General features: G+C 39.1%; 1 protein-coding gene and 1 non-coding gene across 5 annotated transcripts in view; one reads left to right on the forward strand and one right to left on the reverse strand.

The window, feature by feature from the left end:
• BCAR3 (BCAR3 adaptor protein, NSP family member) overlaps window positions 1-20027 on the reverse strand; it is a 113461-nt gene extending 93434 nt beyond the window's left edge. Inside the window, exon 1 of one of the 4 annotated variants that reach the window (XM_063343018.1) lies at window positions 19894-20027. The gene's annotated coding sequence lies outside the window, so the exon portion shown is untranslated. Of the gene's footprint in view, window positions 1-4795; window positions 4814-12614; window positions 12633-19893 lie in introns of those variants that run through there. The other 3 variants (XM_063343023.1, XM_063343020.1, XM_063343019.1) reach the window with 3 other exon arrangements.
• Window positions 19708-19792, forward strand: TRNAR-UCU (transfer RNA arginine (anticodon UCU)). Its single transcript is given in 2 exon segments — window positions 19708-19744; window positions 19757-19792. It is a non-coding gene; the product is annotated as a tRNA-Arg (tRNA).
• Window positions 20028-22813: the final 2786 nt, after the last annotated feature.

Genomic DNA, 22813 nt, shown 5'->3' on the forward strand with positions numbered 1-22813 from the left:
GGCTTTCCACACATTCTTCTTGGCCAACTTTGTTGATGCTCCTTAACACTCCTTCCCAGATTGAGACAAACTCAGCTATTGGTCAGGGATGTAAGGTACAGAGACGCCCCAGACAGCTCATACATTCAGTAGAATCATAGTGATATTTTGGGGAACCTTAATGAAAAAAAATCCTAAGGTTCATGGTAAGTAATAATAGGTTTTCTATAAAGTTACTAATAACCATTTATTCTAATAAAATCAATTAATAAGGCTACAAACTACACAGGTTACAGCCTTACCATTTCTTGGATAATTAAAGAAAATTCGTAAAATAATTTAGTCTGTTCTCCCAAAAACTATGTCTAACAAGTGCATTCTGTCAAAACAGGGTTATATTATTTTGTCAGCAAGCTATCCAGACCTAACAGGAGGTTAATAAATAGCAGGCAATTCTGTGACATAATCCAGCTAAAGATAATTGCACAAAAGATCATTCTTTACTACAAAAAATGTCTCATGCATTCCCACTAAAGAATGTTTGAAATGGAGTTTGTTCCTTACCCCATTAACAAAATGTGCACAAGATTAGATGTTCACCCATCTTTCTTGCTCTGCAAAATGAACCTCACATACAAATCAGTGTATTTATACCGTAAATATACAATTTAAACCAGAAGCTATGTGCAGTTTCAATGGTCAGACTGAAATTACCCCCTAAATTTTTAAAGGAAAGCCTTTTAATCATTATGTATAAACTCTATATGTAGTGAACAAAAAACCCATGATATATTCCACAGCAATTTGTATTTCCTTGATTTGGAAATCAAGACAGTTATATTCGGTAAGTATTTTTCTTCTTAAATGGTATCTGCCTGCATACAAATTGAGTCCTTTTTAAAAAAAAAAAAACACCCAACCTACAAATACTCCACCCCACCCCCCAAAAAACCCCAAACAACCAACAACCCTTTTCAGTCTAGTATACCTTTTATATCAGTGTTATGATGATATATCATATAACCTTCATTTCAACTGTTTGAGACAAGGAAAATACAAAAAGACATCAACCAAACTGAAAAAAGAAAGACAGTGTATGGAGGAAGTGAAATGAAATTATTAAAAACACAGATTTTTTTCTCATTCTAAGATAAAAAATGTTTATGACAATGGAGATTTTCAAAAGCACAACCATGCAATATTCAGTAAATGTTAGCTATTGTTCAAAACCACTCAACTTTTACTGACTCTTCCAAACTACCACTAGGTTCTGTAGTTGAAAAATATTCATGCAACAGGGAACTGCTATAGCAACCCTAATGAAGAAATGAGGGGATTAGAATGGAAAGTGAGAGCACTGGACTTTCTTTTCTGGCAACATAGTTCAAATCCCAAGCGAGACAGTAGGATAAATGAGCCAGAGGGCCTTCATTCATTCTCAGCAATCAACACACCACAAAAGATCCATACATTATGCCAGGAAAACACTCAGCAAGAACGAGAAGCCTTGGAAACAGAAATTCTTGACTCAGAGTCTAGCTGAAGGTCACTGCTCTAACGCTGCAAAGTTCACTTGATTTGCATTTGATATATTGATATGTAAAGGAATTTCTGAGTTATTTACGATCTTTTATTTCCTGCAAATGATCCAAAGATGGAGGCAAATATTAATCTTTTTGATTTTGTAGCTTGGTGGAAGGGGACTAAAAGAAACACTTCACATTATTGAAGGAGCTACTGAAAATATATATACAAACCTTTTTGTAATAATTTTCTGTTAAATTAAAAAAGAAAGTGTCTGTATAAAAGAAAACAGAGTCAGATTTAAAGTTTCCAGTTTCCACATGAGAATTTCCCTATAATTTAATAAGCCTACATCCAATTTGCATGTTCAGATCCTGCTTAATAGGTTCAAAAAATCCCTGTTAGCTAATTAAACATGATGAACTTATGTTTACTGATTTGCTAACCCTCACCCTTTATTTCAAAACAAACCCATGCTACATTGATTTTTTTTTTATTCCATGATGCTTGAATCGAATGAGATTAGACACAGTTAAGAAAGCAGCACTAATCTGATGACACTACTCCAACAAATAAAGTGACAGGCCTTTTATTAAAAATATACAGAAAAGACTCCAACAGTGACTAGATTATTTTCCTTCTTTTCAGAAACCCTTTTATATGACAAAAAGAGTTCTTAGCCTGGCATCTAATTATAATTCCAATCATATAATCCACTGAAAAGGATCATGCAATCCTTGCACAATTTACTGTGTAATTTACTGCAGGAACCAAAAAACCACTTAGATATGTACCTTCATTGCTACAAATCAGGTAAGTAAGGGTCTGGACATTGGCACTGGTGATTGCAATCAGCTACTGTGGCAGAAAAAAAAAAAAATTACGGGCATTAAATTTATGGTCGCTTCCAAGAATTTTAGACTAGGCAGTGTATTATTTGAACTTAGTTTATTACTGAGGGTTACCAAAGAGGAAGACACAAAGAAGCATTTGCTTCTTTAGGAGCACTTGATCAAATGCATGTGCACATAGAGGACATGCACTAATCCGGTCCACCATTATAATGATTGTAAGCTGCTGAACGATTTTCCTTAACTCAAGTCTGACAAATACGGTCAGAGTATTCTTTAGCTGGAGACATGTATTTTCCCCTAGCTGGTTCATGAACTAAAACCAACATTAGAAATACACTGCAGTTCTTCAGCAGTAGGGACTATAAGGTATGGTATTTTTTAATCTTTTGAAAGTAAAAACAACCTAAGAATATATGTCATTCAGTCAGTGTATCTTGTAATTTTTGCAACACAAGGAACAAAGGCACAACATCTCATTTCTTAAAGTCAAATTTCTAAGATCATAAAATGCAAGTGCCTCTATCAATAGCACTTGCATTTTGGTTCCCCTTGTGTTGAAGCATGCTAGCTGCAAGACTTTGAGGAAATGAGCTTGAACAGAGGATCACGGGTAGATCCTTCAGCCCGGGTAAAAGCTTCAGCCTGGACAAAAACATGCCATAAATAAAGGAATTATAAAATTAATTGCACCATGAGGTCTTGCCTAACGATGATTAATGCATTTCGAAGTTCTTACTAACATCTTCCTTTGCTGACAGCATGGCATATAGAAATAGAAACCACAGCCTCTGAGCCCTGAACGTAGAACTAAAGCCAGGACAAGCAAGACAAGGACATGACATAAATTACTGCTGTAGCTAAGTAAAGTTTATCTGCATACTTGAAAATCTTTCTTTGATGGTGCCAGCCGCTGGTGAGAGGAATACGTTGCTATCGTTATAAGGAAACCTAGAACCAGGGGCATTCCTGTATTACAGCATCATGGTGGTGAACATGCAAACAAGAAAAGGCTGAGAGAGATCAAAACAGCAATGTTTAGAAAAGGAATATTATGTATATAACGCTAACTTACTAGGAATTTGAGAATATTGTATTACACTTCGGCACCCTCTGGTGTTGACTGGTTCTGAGAGTTAAAATTCTGAGAAAAAAAATCCACTCCCTAACATTACTAACTGTGGAGATGCTGCTGATACATGTAAAGAAGAGGATTCTATTATTCTAAAGCACAAAATTGGTGCTCCAAAAATAAATATGCAGAAGCACTAGAACCCAATCCATGTAACTTAATAGCAAGAAACCTTTGTCTGAATATCTAAGAAAATCTTTGTATTTTTGATACAGTTTGGTGAAAGTTACATTTTAAATATGTCTTTGCTTAAAATGAGTTATTTATCATTAAAAGGTTGTTTGTTTTCAGTTATATATTTGCTAAAAATAAGATCATTACTACCGCAACACTACCACAACGTTAAAACGAAAACCTCCTTTTAGTATGGCTCACTGTATCATCCCTCACAAAGAAGCTGATGCTTGTGCCATGACTGCAACATTTTTCCAAGAGCAGAAGCAAGTACAGTCATGTGCAATGAGCTCTAAGCACTACTGCTGTACAAGTGGGAAAGCAGACATTACACCGACGGAGTATTACAGCTGCTGTTTTCCTAAGCCTTTTCTACGGTGCTCCAACAGTATTAGATCACAGACATTTGCAGGCAAACCAGTCCACGTAGCATGTTTCAAATCTTTTCAATCCCTCTGTGTCTCTTCTCAAAGCAATCATTGCATCTTTTTGTTTGATAGTAAAGTTGACATAAAACTATCAATTACAAAACAAAAACTTATTCAACATATTCCTGTATTTTTCCTGAAGATTCTCCCTTATTTTTTTCAAAGGCAGCTGAAAAGATACGTTCAAATAAAATGAACTTATCTTCCAAATAATTTAGATTGATAAATTGACAAAAAAAAACCCAAACTAATTCAGATGTCTGAAAAAAATAAAATTGTCCTGAACATAATACAACATGAGAAGAAAGATTCCCTGTATTACTTAACTTGCAAATAGTTAACACACACAATTTTTATGAAAAGTGCAGACCATGTAAAAATCTTATTATAAACATTTCTCTCTCAAAATATTACATTATTACAGAGAAGATTTTTATCTATTCTCTGAGGATTTGAGAATATCCCTTACTATTATATAATCACATTTCTTTTCATTACTAATTTACAAAAAACAGTACTAGCATACTGAGGAATAACTGCCACAATTAAGATCCAAGATTAAGATTTTCACAAATTTTAAACCCACAAAAAGCTGATTTGGAAACATCTGCTAGCACACCTAATTATTTATTATTAACCAGCGAGCATTGTTCATAATGATAAGACAGATAAGACAGATCAATAAATATACATATAACAGTTCTTACCATGGAAGGAGATTATCATGGTCTATTACATACTCTTAAAATGCAAGAGCTTCTTGGTAAAAGACACACCTTGAGAAGTCCTATGCCCAATCAGCAGTCAGACCTGCCTAGGAGACAGTAGCTGATGAATCACAGTGATGGTAGCTGGGCAGTGAGTTTCTTTTTTTTTTTCCCCTCCCCCTAAATCAAGGAGAAGATGTATACTGAGTGAACTTTTTCCACACCTTATTTTAAATTATTATTATTACCTTTCTAGTAGGTGAAAAGTGTGCCAACTGTTTGCCGATGAGACATGAAATATAGAAGTTCCTACTTTCAGATGAGAGTTTTGCAGGCTATTTCTTAAAAAATATTTCTTACAAAGAATTCCTTCAAAGGAAGTTTACTTATAAACTAGAAGAAAAACCTTTTTTTAAAAAAAAACACAAAACCACAAAACCCCCCAAACAACAACCATAAAATTGACGTGTTTACATCAATGTGAAACTATGCACAAGCTCAAAGCAGCCTCCACCATCCAGAGTTCAACAGATTAATAGGGAGTGGTAAACTTACCTACTCCAGGCATCACATTATATTTTACCATGTATTATTATTATTTGATTACAGAAGCCTCTTAGGAGTTTTAGTGTGGATCATTCCCCATTCACCTAGGCTGTATATCTGCCCTGAAAACATTTATGCTCTCAAAACCTAGATGTATAATTGCATCACTTTGCAATTATTTATCCAAGTGATTTTTTCTTCAGTCACTGGTGCACTGATACTAACCAGAAGACCACTGTATTGAGGAGTTAGTGATCTGCATAACAGGGGCAGGCCAGTGCCGCGCTGCACGTACAGCCCAGCTGTCAGACCTGTGCTCTGCAGCACATTTCCCTTGGCTGCAAGATAAAGGTAGCCAGGGAGCCAGCTCTAGCAGAGGAACCTGCAGGCAGCTCCCACTCGCTACTGGCAGGGACATCCCCTGTGCGTCCTTGTCATTATCTAAAAGTGCAGCAAACAGTTCTCAAGTGAACTGCCTTTCTGTTTAACAGTAGAAATAAAAACTAGAATTGTTTTAAGAAAATTCTGTAAGAGCTCCAAAGACCAAAACGTCAGATGACCTTTCCATGGACAGGATCTGCCTGGCGTACTGGGCTCTGATTTTAGATCTGTTCGATACCACGCAACTCAGAATCTGGAGGACATAAAATTATCTCCACTATCCTTTTTCTTTACAGTATTAGGTACCATGAATGGTATTTTAAGCAATACTTTACAGTCTGAGTGTTTTCCTTACTGGGACTGTAAAGAATCAGTGTCTCCTGGTGCAAAACAACAGGTCACTAGATTGCTTTTAGGTATAACCCCAAGGAAGAGAGGTATGATGTCAGGAATGTTGAAATCTGTGAGTTGAAAACTAACGATTTTATCATTTATGTACGTATATTAAAGTTAAGCTACATATGCCTTGCAGGTATAAATTCCCACACTAGATGTATGTCACACAAGCTCTGCCAGCACAGAGATTGTGAAACTGTCTAAATTTCTGATTTTACGAAGATGCAAACTAGTACAGGCTGTAGGGGACCGATTTCATCATGTTCTACTGGGGATTAGCTGCACACTCAACCCAACCCCATTCTGCACTGCAGGAGTGAAGGCCCTGAAAGAACAATCTCAAACCAAAGCCAACCTCCTACTAAAGTCTTATTAGCACCATCAATATTACTCTCTTTCACCATAGCCCAGGCCTTTATGTTTCTCCTCTGCCCCTTCTTTTGTTCACCTGGCCCTTCCACTGTACTCTCACATCTTCCAAGGATTACAGAGTTAACTCCTCTGCCAGGTTCCGCTATCCCATTTTACCTCCGTGTGAATGTTACTTGTCCAGCCTGCCCAGAGGATACCATTTCTCACACTTTCACCAAATGCTGTTTCACTCTTTTCTCATTCTGATTAGCAACATAAAACATACAACTACCTCTAGTAGATAACTGTACTGCTGAAAAAGAAGATGCAAAACTTTCAGTCAAAAAATGGAAGGTCTCTGTTTAACTAATAACAATTACATAGCAATTAATACCAAATACAGAAAGTTCCCATTTCCCTTCCAAACTAGCCTTGAATAGGATTAGTGCTTGAATGTAAATTAAGAAGCCATATTCCCACTTTTACACAAGCAACAGATTACCTTGTCATCACAACACTAACAAAAGCAAGTAATAATTTTGTAGCAAGCTTATTGAATAAAGACCACTTGTATGAAAGTCTGACTGAAATGTCCCTGAGCCGCTATCTGTGTGTAAGTATCTACACAAATCTCTCTGTAATTTTGGATGGGGGCTGTGATGGTATTTCCTTCAGCTTTTTCAGACTGTTTTTCTGGATTTCACACCCTAGTGGTTGCAAACTTGAACATTAAAAAAAATTAATGTATTGCAATAATAATAATGATATTTACATTCTTTCCATGGAGGGTGATGGTAAAAAAATAAGAGATCTTGTCATCAGTGATTCCTATGATTTCCAGCTATCACTGACTCTGGAAGCTGCTTGTTTCACTTTGCTGCAGAAATGACTGGTACCTATTACTAATCTGCATAAACCAAGGGAAATTTTTATAAATGTGTGTCACAATTCTGAACACAGGAAATGAATTTTTTGAGCTGTTAAGTCAACACTTACTGCCTGCCAGCATTTTGGAAATAAAAGTAAAGCCCCCTAAAAGAACAAAGGACATTATTTTACTCCGATGCTAGAATTGAGGAAAATTCGCCGCTGATTTAGAGTAGCAGAGCTAACTCTGCACATTCATCACAAAGAAGCCTTTATGTCTGCACAGAAGAGCCTTTGATGTGCAGCTTCTTTGTTTCTTCACACTGTAACTTCTGCAGGGTGATAAGTTGCATTAACTTCAATGACCAGTTTTATGAGACAAAAATTGGAAGGAAGAATATGGAAGAACAATTAAGCAAGGATTAGCTATAAAAATCACTTCCTAGTTCCACGTTCTTCCACTATGGCTGTTAGAACAAAGTTTTACTGATAGATTAGAGGAGTGCAGAATCTGAATTTGGTGTTCTGTTTTTACGCTAACTATAAAATTGCAACATGACAGTCACTTTCACCGTATCTAAATGACTTCCAAAACAAATTTACTGTGTTTATAGACACAAAGCGCATTTTTTTTCCATTTGTCCGTCTTGAAGCCTGATCAAACTACAGTATTCTATACTATAATATACCAGTACACAATGCAGCTGCCTATTTACGTAGTCATTCCAACGAAGATACTTGAAAGCAAATTTTAATGTAATTGGTGTATGGGAAACTTTGCTGTTTTCTGTCAGATACATCTATTATCTTCAATACATGATAAATTAAATCTTCCAACTGTAATACAAGTTAGCCAGATTTCAAGTTGGACAGTACAAGATGGTAAATCTGCCTTAAATAATGAGCATAATCTATTGTAACCAGCAATAAACTTGGCAGATCTACAGTTCTGAAAATATTAGTCAAACTACATTATATAATCACCTTCATTATACAATTTTCTGAATGGAAAAATAAGAAAAAGGAGGATAGAGTAAAACTCCAGATGGGTAACTCGGAGCTGACCTGGCTCTGCTAGTGACTGGCAGATATATTTGACCAAGTCACTTAACCATGAGTCAGTCTACCTAAAACTGGAATTCTGCAATGTATCTTGTTTTACAAAGACATTTGATATCATTAAATTGAATTTTAAAAGGCTAGAAATTACTAAGAAAGTCACAATCAAAGTATACATTCCAGGTAACAGCTATGCTATTTCTAATGTTCATAATCCCAATGACATCTTAGTTTTCCAACTGTGCACAAACTTCCAGTTCCTTCTGTTTGCTTCCCACATGGCAAGCATTTACGTATGGGCACTTAAGATAGGCCCCCTGCTGTGCTGCTTCCACAGAGGAAGAATGAGATCCTCGCTCCTCATAGGGACACCTCTTCACTGATTCTGTGTCATCACTTCTTTTTAGATTATGACAGCCTTTCACTCAGGACATATTCTCTCCTATCCAAACCTCTTCTGCTCACATAAAGGACTGAGACATATGGGCCGCTGTAACCTTCACGCTTAGCCCCAGAGCCTCACAGTCCCTCCTGATATGCCCTTGGTGCCCATGCAGATGTGCAGCAAGGGGCAAAAGTATAAGGACCAGACAAGCCTTGACAATCTCTCTGCACATACCTATCAGCTGTCTTTTACACTTCTTGTTGATGTTTGGTTCAGGCTCAGCTGGCTCTGACATCTCCACCAATGGTCCTTGTTCATCCTTACCTCTTCCCAGAGTGCTGCATTTGTTCTGCAATTGCAGCTCTGCAGGCAGAGAGGGAGCCTTCTCTTCTGTTGCCAGAAATAACAAGGCTCCAGATCTCTCCATCTTGGGATTGATTTCCTGTTGATCTCTTCTTTCTTCACCGATGGTACAAAGCCTGCTCACCTCCTACCACAGCTTCTTTTCCTCAGTCAGGTCCTTAGCCAGAGCCCACCTCCCACAAGATGGCCACCGCACCCCCATGCCCAGGGAGAAGCACTAGACACCTAGACACTCCCTAAATGGTCCCTCTGAGTAACGCCATCAATTTTGGTATAGCGCTTAATAGGAATTAGTTTATGTGAGAAAATGAATTCCTGCCATATGGTCACTCAGTGTCATATTTGTTTATGCTAAACCTCAAAAGGCTGATGTCCTATGATATGTGTCATGTACAGGGTCAAGGTATAAAGTAAAACAATTTTCAAATTCCAAATATCAATGAGCACAACTACCTTGTTTATAATAATGCCACTGGGAACAGACGTTTCCAATTTTCCCAGCAAAATCAGATCCATTCTATCAGTATTCATTCACTTTTTTTATTTTTAAATACTTCTCACATAGACCTAAAGAGGATAGCCGAGGGTTTAGGGGCAGAAATCTGTTTGGATTTCACTCTTCTTTGGGGATTTTTACATTTAATATACATACTCTTCAGTATGATAGAATCTACTGTTACAGAATGTTTGATCACTGCGCACCTCTAGGCTCTACAAACTGGAGATGTGATAGAAAATTGACAAGATATGTTATTTACACATAAAAATATATATTTGCATAACAAGATTTCATAATAAATTATTTTGGAAATAGAGGAAAAAAGACAGACATGCCCTTTTTTTTTCAACACTTATAAATACTTAAAGGATGGGTGTCAGGAGGATGGGGCCAGGCTCTTTTCAGTGGTGCCCGGGGACAGGACAAGAGGCAATGGGCACAAACTTGAACATAGGAAGTTCCACCTAAACATGAGGAGGAACTTCTTTACCCTGAGGGTGGCAGAGCACTGGAACAGGCTGCCCAGAGAGGTGGTGGAGTCTCCAACTCTGGAGACATTCAAAACCCGCCTGGACATGTTCCTGTGTAACCTGCTCTAGGTGACCCTGCTCTGGCAGGGGGGTTGGACTAGATGATCTCCAGAGGCCCCTTCCAACCCTATGATTCTATGATTCTATGATTTTCACATGAAGAGCTGCTTGAGTTCTTTCTATTCAGGTCACGGCAACCACTAGAACTAAGCATTTGGCTGGCAGCCTTTAATTTAATTCTGTTAAAGTGAATTTCCTCACATTTTAATCAGAGAAGAATTTATAGCAGACTGCAACCCAAACTGAATCAAAATCACAGCTTCCCCATCTGCCTATCATTACCAATAACCAAATAGCAAATAATCTCCAGTTATCTTTCAAAAAAAAGGACATTAAAAATATTATTTTTGAAAAACACCTATAATATAGTAAACACATTTCAACCAATACATGAAAATTTTTCCTAATCCATGGAGAAAACAGCTAGCTGTAATACAATTGTAAATTCTAAACAAGAATTTTGACGGTGTTGTGAATAATAATACATAAAATTTGAAAATTATATTTCACACTTAAACCACCTGTGAATCTGAAACTCCTTTGTTCCCATTTACTCTACTTATAAAATATCAAAAAGGTATACCATTCCTTTTTGTGGAAGTGTCACCCCTGTTATTACACTGACCACAGACCCACTTCTGCTTCATGTCACTCATCACATCCATATCTAGCCCACGGATAACCCCCAGGGTCTCTGTTTACTCCTTTGACACAAGATTCAATCTACTTCTGTGCATCTCTGATCTACACTGTAGGATCAGAAAAAAAATCTGAAGTCTTCTCTGACTGCTTACTACAAAAATAATTTCAGGTTTCTACCTGTATAAAAGAGAATGCTTATTTTCACAAGAAGTAAATCTGAAGTTTCTGTATCTCCTGCAAAATAAGATGAGCTTTGCTTCCCACTTGGCAGACAGCATGTAGGGATGCAAGAGGCCTAAGACAGTAGGGATGTCCCGTTAGCCACATCTTTTGATTCAAAGGAGCTGGAGTATCCACAGGTAACTCCTTTGTAGTACAGGTGCCTCATCATCTTCCCTGTCCACTGTATGTGTGTGAACCATGAGCTGCTGAGCATCTTCTCTGCACAGTTATGCCTGTGCAGGGTCAGGTGCCCAGTCACGCTCCCTTCACACTTCCCAAGTGGGAGTAAACGAGTGAGAAAGATGAAGAATGTCAGCATAGGGCTAGAAGGCTATGGGTACTGACTGAAGAGTTAGTCAATTCCATAGAAATATTATGGAGCTAAAATTCTACAGAACACTGAGTTGGAGAGGACCCTCACTTTAGCTACAAGAAAATGTGAATGGCTTGCCAAGCCACGCTGCAAGGCCAAGACAAATACAGGGTTAGAATTCGGGAATTCCTGGCACACAGTCCATTACCTCATATTGCACACTGAGTTTAGCTACAAAAATGAAATTCATAAATTGTGATACAGTTCCATTAAGTGAATATTCAAGTACATAAAACAAATTTACAAATAAACCTTTAAAATACAATCCACATTTGCTGGTTCTAAAAATCCACAGAGGGATAATTTTGCTGAAAATTTCCAGTACAGTAAAATCAACATACATTTGAAACAGATCTAGTAAAAACTTGTTGGGGGAGGGAGGATATGAGTGTATATATAATTCTGGGCTAGATTCCCAGCCTGTGTAATATTTGCAATTAAAAGACTGGCAAAAGGACACAATGTTTAAATAGTATTGTTTCTGCAATTAGATCAGAGTCAGTATTCACATGGTATGCTGAGTCAGTCACTCAGATTCATAACTGAGTGAAAAGCAGAATTTAATCAAGAATAAAAGCTTTTCATCCCTTTAGAACATGCTTGGTAAGCTCTTTCCAGACATGGCACTGACTACACACAGCCAACCTTAAGGACACAGTTACAGTGTGATCTGAACAGTTGACAGGACACTCTGACCCCACAGTGACTTTCATCTGTCAAGAAAAACAGTCCACACAGTACTAGTGCCACACTCTGGGAAATTTAAAAAGAGCAATAAATGCCATAATATTAAAGTATCCCTCATGAAAGAGACAAGAGTCTGCAGCCATTTCTCTTCCTATTCAGAGGAGGTCCCAATCAATGCAGATGAAAAGCTTTTTCCCCTGAAAGGAAGGTAAAGACAACACTTAAAGCCTGGATTTATTAACCAGGGACATCTTCAAAAGAAAGGCTGGCAAAAATCACCTGCATTTTCTCTGTTAAAGTGAGCATTGTGCCAACTCTGTCCATTACAAAAAGCGAGGTACTCCAGGCCAAAATATACTCTTACTAACAATGATATAGCCTTGAAATAACTCCACTGGCTTGGTTTTGTTCAGAATGATTCAAATGAAAGCAGAAGTTAACCCAGTGTTTTTACTTACAAAACGTTCCTGTTATCTGCACTGAACCAGATGACTGCACTGCACCAGTGCTTCAACGCTGCACATCGTTCCCAGAGCACATGGGTGAGGAGAGAAAGCAAATACCGCATTTAAACAGTGCAGAAGGCAGTAAGGATGTTTTTTTTGATTGTTTCACGTTCATGATCCTTTAATTGTATATACAAATGCAGGCTTTTAATCTGCATACTTGATGATGAGCAAAATTTATATATCAATAATCTCAACATACTACACCTTAGCACATATGCTAGAGAAACATGTCCTGCTCCTCTCGATTATTTTGGAAGTCTTGAGGCCAAATCTGTATACTTGCTGTTGGTTTTCTAGTATTTGTTTTCTAAGTAAACTCTGGCAGAGGCAGCATAAGCTTTATCAGTGTCTCAAGTTTATCTGGACAATACAACTGCTTCATTCATACAAAAATGAAGAACCAAGTAATTGAGCTGAGGAAGCAACTGAATAAACAGGCAACAGGAGAACTCCGTCACCCATTTAGTAAACCCATACAAAGGAGAAGGGAACCTTGTTGAAAAGCAGCTAAGCCACTTGGGTAGATTCTATTAGGTATCTTTTGCCATTCAGGTTTGCTATAGGGAAAGTGACAAACAAAATAAGGTACATAAAATAATAAGGCATTTCCAGAGGAAGCTTTATCTCAAAATTTCAAAGTTACCTTGTAGATGACTAACTTGCACAACAACACGTGGAATAAGAAAGCATCTACTGTCTATACTTTACAGAAGGGAAAACGGAGCAGACTGCCTACAGTCACACAGCATGGTAGCTGCATGGCTGGAATAAGAATCCAGAAGTTCAGGATTAAATCACTAGACCACAGATACATACTACTTCTTATGATCTGCATAGAAGCATCTGAAAAGCTTTAAAGGAACAACTCATTGACTTGATGTTAATTTAAAAAAATAAAAGCCCAGATGGTTACACCTAGATTTCAAAATGTAAGACAAGAACAAAACTTTGCACTGTCAACTTTGTCTTTGATAATTACTAACTTAAGGATGTAGTCTTTAAGACTGCTTTGTCAGTAAAGGTAAACTGAGGATTAACTTGAGACAAAAATAGGTGTTGCTTATCACTTTCTTTGCTCTGGAAATTACAAATAACATAAAAAGAGATTAGATATAATTTCATAATACCAAAGAGACAACCTTAAGATGAAGAAGAACAAATGTTTACAGAAAAATAATGTGAATGAAATCATGTGTCTAGGATTTCACACACGCACGCACACACACAAAAAGTGGAACTAAGGTAAACAGAAATGAAGAGCTGCAACACAAACCGAAATCCCAGCACAGGGAGGCCAAAGATGAAGGGTAGTTGTAGTTAAGAAAATTCTTTCAAAATGCATCCCAGATGAGTACTTTGCACAGAATACCACCTGAGAAAAGTAGACAAAAGGACACTGAAAAGAGCTGCATGACTAAAACAGTTTGAGAAATGAGAATCTTGGGCATATTACCAAACTTGGAATGTTGATAAAAAGCAAAAGAACATCTTTTCAGAAAAACACAGACAGGCTCTCCTTTGGCAACAGAAATGCATTAAAAGTTACGCTTCTGAAATGCAGTGGAATACAAGATGAGGGACATGCAGAACTATATAGCATTACTGAGAAGATGCTAGTAGCTAATTCTCACTGTGTTAAGCTACGGAAAATTTCAAAATAAAATTTCAAAGTAGAAAATGCCCACCAACCAAGCAAGAAATAATTCTGCAAAGCAAATTCCCACTGGAAACCAAGCACAAAATTCTGAAAAATACTCATAAAATGTGATTTTAAGAATAACAAAAAAAGGGTGCTTTTTAAGAAAGGATGTTTGACACAAATCTTACGCATTTCTGAAAGAAAAATTGATATCCCTTGATGAAAAAACACATTCAATTAACAACAGAAAACGTTGAAATTGTCTTGAAACAGACTCCCATCTCTCTGGAAGTCAGATGTACTCCACTTTAGGCGAGAGGCACTAGCTGGCACTTCCAATGTCCTGTTGCAGTGCTCACAGAGATTCCACGTGACTGCATGGGTTTCGCACTAATAGGGAGCACTCTTGAAGTAAATGTTTGTCATGCATTTGCCACTTCAATCGTCCAGAAAAAAAAAAAAAAAACAAAAAACCTGTATGTGTGATTATGGAAATTGATTTCTGAAGTGTTGAGTATCTCCTGCAAGGTGCTAATGCTCCAATTGTTTTCAGTGAAAACAGTCAATAGCAGTATCACAAAGGATATGGGAATTAAGGATAAAAAGCACCTTGTAGTCAGGATTTTCATCCTTTTGTGGTATGAAGAAAGCACTCTTGACCCTGACTGCAATAATCTGCATTTATTAAAAACGTTCCTTTGGCTAGTAGTCTGTACCATTGCAGTGAGTGGCCTCCAAATGTACATATTCAGGAAGCAGGAAAAACATGGGGAAGAACCCTCACAAAAACAAAGTCACTGTAAACACCTGGATTTACATACTTTGCTTTCTGAAGAAAAGGTAACAACAAATATAGAAATAAAATAACATATAAAGAATAAATCAGTAAGAAATTAATAATAAATGCATGGTAGATAAATACATTACATAATAAAACTGTAAATATGAATGATGAAAATATAAATATCATTTCACTTTTATTCCAAAAGAAAGTATTAGAAGGAATTTGAGCAAATAAGAATGAACTGCAAGTGACACCATTCAGCCAGTTCCTAGGGTCTTTACCAATTGCATCATCACAGAAAAAAATGACTACGTTTCATGGAATGTACACCAGGTATTTAAAAATTACTATTAAAAAATTACTTATGCAACATGAGGAAAGGGGTTCAAACTTTTACATCAGAAGCTTGTATTCATCTCGCAGGCAGCTCTGCAGCAGCTGCTCTGTTAATAGAGTCATGTAGAATTAACGTTGTCTGTAGAATTAACACTGTACTCCCTTGTAGGACTGATTTGGCATGATTGAGCTCAAGTCTCCCCAACTCCTGAAGACACTGCCCTTGGGCATTACTCCCACCTACCCAAATATACGTGAGAGGACAGAATATATATTAGTCCAACAACAGCCATAAATAAGATTAATTGGAAGAGGTTTTTAACAGCAGTCATCCTGCCGGCAGCCTGACAAAGAGGGGTAATTCTCCAATGCCCTGATAGTCACAGAGATTACAGCCCCCACTGAGGAAAAGGCAGAGATGCAAAACCATCTATAACATGAAACATTTATCTTCATGTTAAGAAACTAACTAAATAATAAATAAAAAAATTGTAAACTACTGAAAGAAACCCTCCCTGAAAGCGTTCTTTTCAGTATCCTCAGGCCCTGCGCATCCCCGCATTTTTCACACTAGTTCCAAGAGTGCTTTCCCTTGCTGCACTACACTGATGAATCATTACAGTAGTAGTGTTGTAATAATCCCCACTTCAACTGAGAAAAAGAAAAGAACCTGAAACGTACAGATTGTGTAAGTGTCCTATTTAGGTAATCTACACATTACAACCTCTTTGTCTGCAGCCTTCTATGACCTCTTGCTCTCAACAAGTATATTTACTATAAAGGTTCTCAGGGAAAGATGATGCCACTCACAACAAACATCTGTGGAAGCTCTGTAAATTTGGAAACTGCCTTTTTAATAAATTCACTGAAGCTCAAACCTTGCTAAAATTAATTGGATTTACAGTACATAGCACTTTTTTCTTCATTGTGACAGAAGTTAATGCTGAAACCCAAGTTGTAAAAAGTCGAAGAACACTTTAATTCCATAATTTCTAGATTTTTTTTTTTTCCAATCAATGGAAGAGCGCTATAAGACAGTGCTATTTTTGGCCTGCCGTTGATACACTTGCAGTCTTGTGTCAAGGTATTCCTACCTCAGTTTCTCCTCCTATTTAAAATTAGCAAAATGGCACCTGGCTGAGTTCAACGAAAATTTTCTATGTGCCAGTAACTAAAACCAGCACAACTGTACTCCAAGAAACTTCTACTCCCTGAAACAGAGCATAAAGTTGAAGAGGAGCAAAGTTGAAAGCCAGTGTGCAACAGAAGTGGACTTCAGCTGCTCCCAGAAGAAGGAAAGTCCAAAGGACCCATCCAGGTCCAGGTGCCAGCAAAGGTTAATCTCATCTGTTGTTTTTGCCTAACATACCACATTTCATTAGTTCACGAACAGAGAGCTGTCCTGTTTCTCATGCAGCAGCTCCATCTGCTGTCCAAAAGGAACGGTGGACTTTGCATTGAGACTACATTTACAAAATAAAAAAGAAATCTGACTTGAATCTATCATTCTGTGATTCTGTGAATAACTTGAAATATCTCCGGAAACCTTCCAAACACCTCCCCAGTCAGTCCTCCTGCATGAACGGAACCCACAGCCAACCTTTACCTACCGGTGTAAACCAACTAAACAAAACAAATATGTAAGAGGAAATAATCATCTAAGCATCGGGATTCTTTACCTGTACATCTTCAGAACTAGTCTTCTCACAGCAAACTCCTATTCTTCACTACCTGCAGCCGTTTAGTGCTGTGGTGTCCAAAGGTACCACGTTACCAAATCACATCAGTGAGATACCGATGCTCACTTCACAGCACAATAAATGTGCCCAAGGTATTCAAAGACTACAAGATGTTTATGGAGATTTGTCCGTTACAAGTGGTTTATCTGAGTTGCACAACATAAATTTAAGCTTATTGTTCTGAAGATCAACTCAGTTTTTAAAAACAAAAGTTTTGTTTCTTTTATGCAGCTCAGGGCCTTAAGGACTCAAATTAAACTCTCCACTCTTTGCATTCCTTTACCAGGAGCACTACTAAGTTCTCTCCCTAACAGAACAGTTTTGGCAAGACCGTATGGACCCAGAGATTGTAAATTCAATCAGACCTGCTCTGAATCTTGTCAACTTGGCGATTCTTGGTCTGTGTTTACAACTGCTGTGGCTCCACAAGAGTTTGTTAGCTCCAATACAGTACTTGCTGTAACTACTGAACCTTTCCAGTAACCCCCCAGTTTCTGGGCAGCCCTGCAGGAGCTATTTAATAATCAGCCAGCTCGTGAGCTTTGGCTTGCTGCTGGCCACAGGCGCACTAGCTGACTTCATGGGAATCACAGGGCATACTACCAGTGTGCCTTCGTTATCCGAGTCACCTTGGTTATTCATTACACTCGTTATCTCAGCCCTTGATGCAATGCTAGTAGATTGTGTACCCTAATCAGCTTGTACATTGATTTGATTAGCCTCCTGGTTCCTCACATTTTAAGGTGCACTTATTTCCACGTTTTTCTCCACTCTTACAGATACTGATACTTTTAAATTATTATCAAGTGAAACACAAGATTCTCACAAAAACGTTTTACTGCATACCCTAGGCAATGGCACTACAGAGCAGATCTTCTTCCAGCCCTGCCTGCTCCGGCCACAGCTCACTCCCCTGAACCCCTCAGCGTGACCTGGTGCCTGGTAGCCCCATGCCCCCTCTCCGAGCCCAGCCAGGGTGGCTACAGGAGAGCCAAGCTGGGGAGTCATTCCAGTAGCAGAAAGCCATAGGCTTCACCTGGGCTTAGAATTCAGTTTCGGGGAGGGTTGAAGAAGGAATAACCTCATAGTCATGGCTTTTGGGGTTTCTAATGTGCCTACTCTTGATTTTAAAAAATAACATCAAAGACTTGTTTCAGACCACAGTTACAGGTTTTTAAGGGATAAGTCTTGTTTTACTAAATCCACTGAGGGTTTTATGGTGATTTTAGAACAGATATAGTTCAGTCATTACTCCCTTTAATGGATTTAGTAATAGACATTCACAGTATTTGGAACAATAATCCAAGTCCACTGTAATGTTTTCATCCACATTGAAAATATTGTCACGCAATAGAACAGTATCCCTAACTTATTTTCTTTTTTGTTCTTTCAATTTACAAGGGGCTTTTTAATGTCTCCAAAATATTATCAGTCGCTAATTTCCAGGTGTGATTCCCACATCCTATTTCTCTACCTGTCGACTCACAATAAGTTGCTGCAGTGTCTAGCAGAGATCGGATGGACACATTTTTATTGGTCACCTATGTCTTGTCTTTCAGATTCTCACACAGTATTTTTGTTGTCTCATGTGGCACTGGAAAGCCAGCAACATGCTGTGGTCCATGGGATGCCCAGTAAACATAACCACAGTTTTCCAGGTTCCTTTAATTCAGATGCTATTGTTTAAAACCCAAACTAAAACCCCTCTGTTTGTTTAAACTGTCCCTAAAAACCTACAATGCTGGAAATCAACAATGTTAAAATAACCTGGTTCCAAATAATTTTGGAACTGACCCAGTGTAGTTTCCATATCCCTGATGCTATGACTGAAAGGGGCTTTGCCTGAAATGTTCATGTTTACTCCAGAACTGGACTGCTGTTAAAAGCACATTATAAATAACTGCAATGTGAGTAATGTTCATATTTGTAAAAGCAAAATCATTTGATCTAATCCATCAATGTATCACCTTCATCTGTGTAAAAAGACCCAATCATATAATAGAGTCATAGAATGGTTCGGGTTGGAAGGGACCATAAAGATCATCTAGTTCCAACCCCGCTGCCATGGGCAGGGACACCTCCCACTAGACCCTATAAAGGCTTATGTAAATTTATGGCTGTTTAGAGGAACAGTTCCCCAACGTAAGGCGATTGTGGAATATAATTATATTCTCCCAAACATAAGGATTAACTCGGAAAACGCCCAAGTGGGATGACGACAAATATTTTATATTGATTACTAATGAACTTTTAAAAAGTCGGTCTTTCACAAGAAATAATGACGTAGCCCTACAGCGAGCGCTTCAAAGCAAGATGTGGGCCGCACCCGGCAGCCGGTCGGGGGCAGCGATCAAGCGGCACGTAGAGGCGGCCCCACACTCGTTTAAACAGCGGTTTGGAAGTCCGACCCTGTTCATGCTGGTGAAGAACAAGAAGGAAAACGAAGAGCCCGCCGCCCCCGCCCGTGGCGGAGGGCTCCCGCCGCCCCCCGAGGGGAGTCTCGTGCGCAGGCTCTCTGGGCGGTGCGCAAAAACTCCAACAGGTGGCTCCGTGGCGCAATGGATAGCGCATTGGACTTCTAGAGGGTGAAGGGATTCAAAGGTTCCGGGTTCGAGTCCCGGCGGAGTCGTGTCTCCCCTTTTTTTTTTCTTTTTTCCCCCTTTCCCCTCTTTCTTTCCTCCTCACTCCCCTTTTGGCTTAAATTTTTTACCCTGCTCTCCCGTCCCTTACCTCATCGCCGGAAAAATACGCTCCGCCGACCTGGCGCTTCCCGGCCTCCGGCTCCCGTCAGCGAGGCGCTCTGGGCCCGCCTCCCGGCGCGCCTGAGAGAGCGGGGATGGCTGGGAGCGGGCGGAGACAACGGCAGCGGCTTCCATCGAGCGGGGCGGCTAAGGAGCCGCCTCCGCCCCAATCTCCGCTGGGCCCCGGCGACGCTGAGGTGTTTCACCGCCGGCGAGAAAGGCGGAGGGCCGAGGGGGGCCGCCGTCTGCCGGCGGGAGAAGGGCTGCCCTCCGCCCCGCCCCGTCCCTCAGGCCCGGAGCCCGCGGCGGGAAGGCGGCAGCTCGCGCACGCAGCCCCCGTTTTTAAGAATCCACACAAAAGAAAAGCCACCGCGCAAACCCCTGCGACAGCGACGGCTCCGGGAGAGTCGTCAGTACCTAAAAACCCGCCGCCTCACGCTGTGAGGCTTCCAGGACAGTCTTCGGAAAGCAATTTTACTGGAAAATAAGACACTGTTTTTCACTTCAGCCCACCACACGTTCCTGGTTAAAGGTATTTTCAAGCAACAGAACAAGCCGACAAAACGCAGTAGACAACGCTGAAGCATTTCACACTTGAATTAATACCATCTTCTCTTCCTAACTCACACATACCTACAGACAGAGGATAAAGAGCCATTTTAGCAGCAGCAATCAAATATCAAATATAAAAACCCAAGTAAATAAAAGCAGCAGCAGCACTGAACAAACCTCCTTCATTTTGCTCAGGATTTAATTAAATTATAAATTCATCTGATTCATGATTTCATTAAATTTGTGGGAGTTTTGATAAATTATTTATAATCCTGCATGTGTGACCGGCTTCTTTTCCAAACTGTAATATTTAAAAGCGATAAAGGAAAAATACACATAATTTAAACGAAACACACCATCAGGAGCATTGATGATCACTGTTCTGCAGCACAGTAACCTGCTCAAGAATGCCATCTAGCTATAAAATATATATAACCCTTTACAGAAACATCAAACTTTCTCAGAATTTGCAGAAAAAACATCTCTACATTAACTTCATAAAATGCAACTAAATCAAATGGCAGAAGACAAAACGTTCCTCCTTGGTCTGTCACTTCCAGCAACGCTTTTCAGTCCAAATATTATTTCCCTTTATACTTTTTCTATTTAAGGACAGCTTCATAAAAGTTGCTTAGTTCCAAGTCAAACAAAAAATCTGAAGGCAGAGGCTTTTACATATACAAGTTTGCATCTTGCGAGCAATATTTACAGAATCAATACTCTAAAAATGCAGAAGTTAGTTAAGGGCTACAGTCCAAAAGAAATAGAGAGCAGGGCATTTCCTAGAGGTTAAGCACGGGGACTCTCCGTATGGTATGGCTCTCCTACCACGCTGGCCCTGTAACACATTCTAATGCGAACCCGAGTGGAAAAGTATAGGAACACAATCCAAAAAATACTTGTATGAAGAGGGCTTTGAGGAAAACGTTGCACAGAATGCATGAAGAGAATCAGGAAAAAAAATTCAAGAATTCTAGCAAGCAATGTAAATTGGACAGATGCTGCTTGCTACGAATTTATGGAGTAGCATTTATGTCCTCAAACCAGGACATGGAGTAATTAAAAAAAGAAAGCAATGTAAATGCAAAGAGGCAGTCTAATAATCCTTCTATCTGACTGGATAGGAAGAACCTCTTTGCTGTGAGGACAGTCGAGCAGTGGAGCTCTGGGAGATGCGCAGTCTCCATCCTTGCAGGATTTCAAGACTGCGTAAAGCCCTGAGCAACCTGGTCTGACCCTGCTCCAAGCAGGAGGCTGGGCAGGACAAGGTCTCACGGTCCCTTCCACCCTCCATTACAGCAGGATTCCAAGTCTCAGCAAGACTTACCTAGGCAGGCTCCTGTGGTAAAGACAGGACCTCTCAAAAATTAAGAGATCAAAACCAGTTTTATCACATGGAAAACAGCAGGAAGAAAATTAAATTTTCCTTAAGTTTTAAGGAGACTAAGTTGATTGCAAAGATTAAAGACCTCAAAAGATGGAAAAAGAAATGTGAACAATGAGAGCATGACAGAGAAAAGCGAGAGGTATTTTCCTTCTGTTCCTAAACTAACCATGCCTACTAGTGGCACCACACCAGCAATGCCTCGGCCACTGTCAGCCCAATCCTTTTTCATTAGAGCCTTCCGACTGCAACATCTCGGAGATGGACTGTGAACTCACTGGGCTGTACAACCACTGGGCAGTCCCCACCTCAGGGGCAAGAAGCAAAAGGAATACTGGCAAAACCAAGGGGAGCATAAAGAAACAGGAGAAAGAAATTACTACTGTCTGCACAAAACATTCCAGTGACATCCGAAACAGCAGTAAGCGCATATATAAAAAGCCCCAACATGGTACCTACTGCCTTTCAATCTCAGAGAAATTTGTTAATAATGGTTTCTGTCAATAAAGGCAAAATTACAAATTAACACAAATATTTTGGACAACCATTAGAAGAAACATTTATAAGCAAAGTTTTTCAAACGATGCTAGTGTTTCACAAATAATTTATGTATTTGAGTATTTTCACGGAAATCTGATAATTTATGCAATACCATGGTACATTTTGTTTCTACTCTCTCCCCAGCAACCTAAACCATATCGTCAATTTCAGTCAAATTTAATTGAAAGGTAGAGGAGTCCAAAATACTACCTGCCTATGCTTTTATGAAAATTGGTGGTTGAGAAAGGAACACTAGTGCCTTAGCTAAAAGCGGCTGAAGCACAAGCTCAGGCAATAGCTGAGCGGCAAACCAGCAAACACAGCCTGCAAGTACTACCCTGCGAACACTCTGGTACATCTCACCTCTGGTTCACAGAGAGGAACACGGACACTTGCTGGGCACCGTGTGTAACAAAACAGAAGACATTAGAAA

Source organism: Chroicocephalus ridibundus, chromosome 8, assembly GCF_963924245.1.
Source record: "Chroicocephalus ridibundus chromosome 8, bChrRid1.1, whole genome shotgun sequence".
NCBI classification, from domain to species: Eukaryota; Metazoa; Chordata; class Aves; order Charadriiformes; family Laridae; genus Chroicocephalus; species Chroicocephalus ridibundus.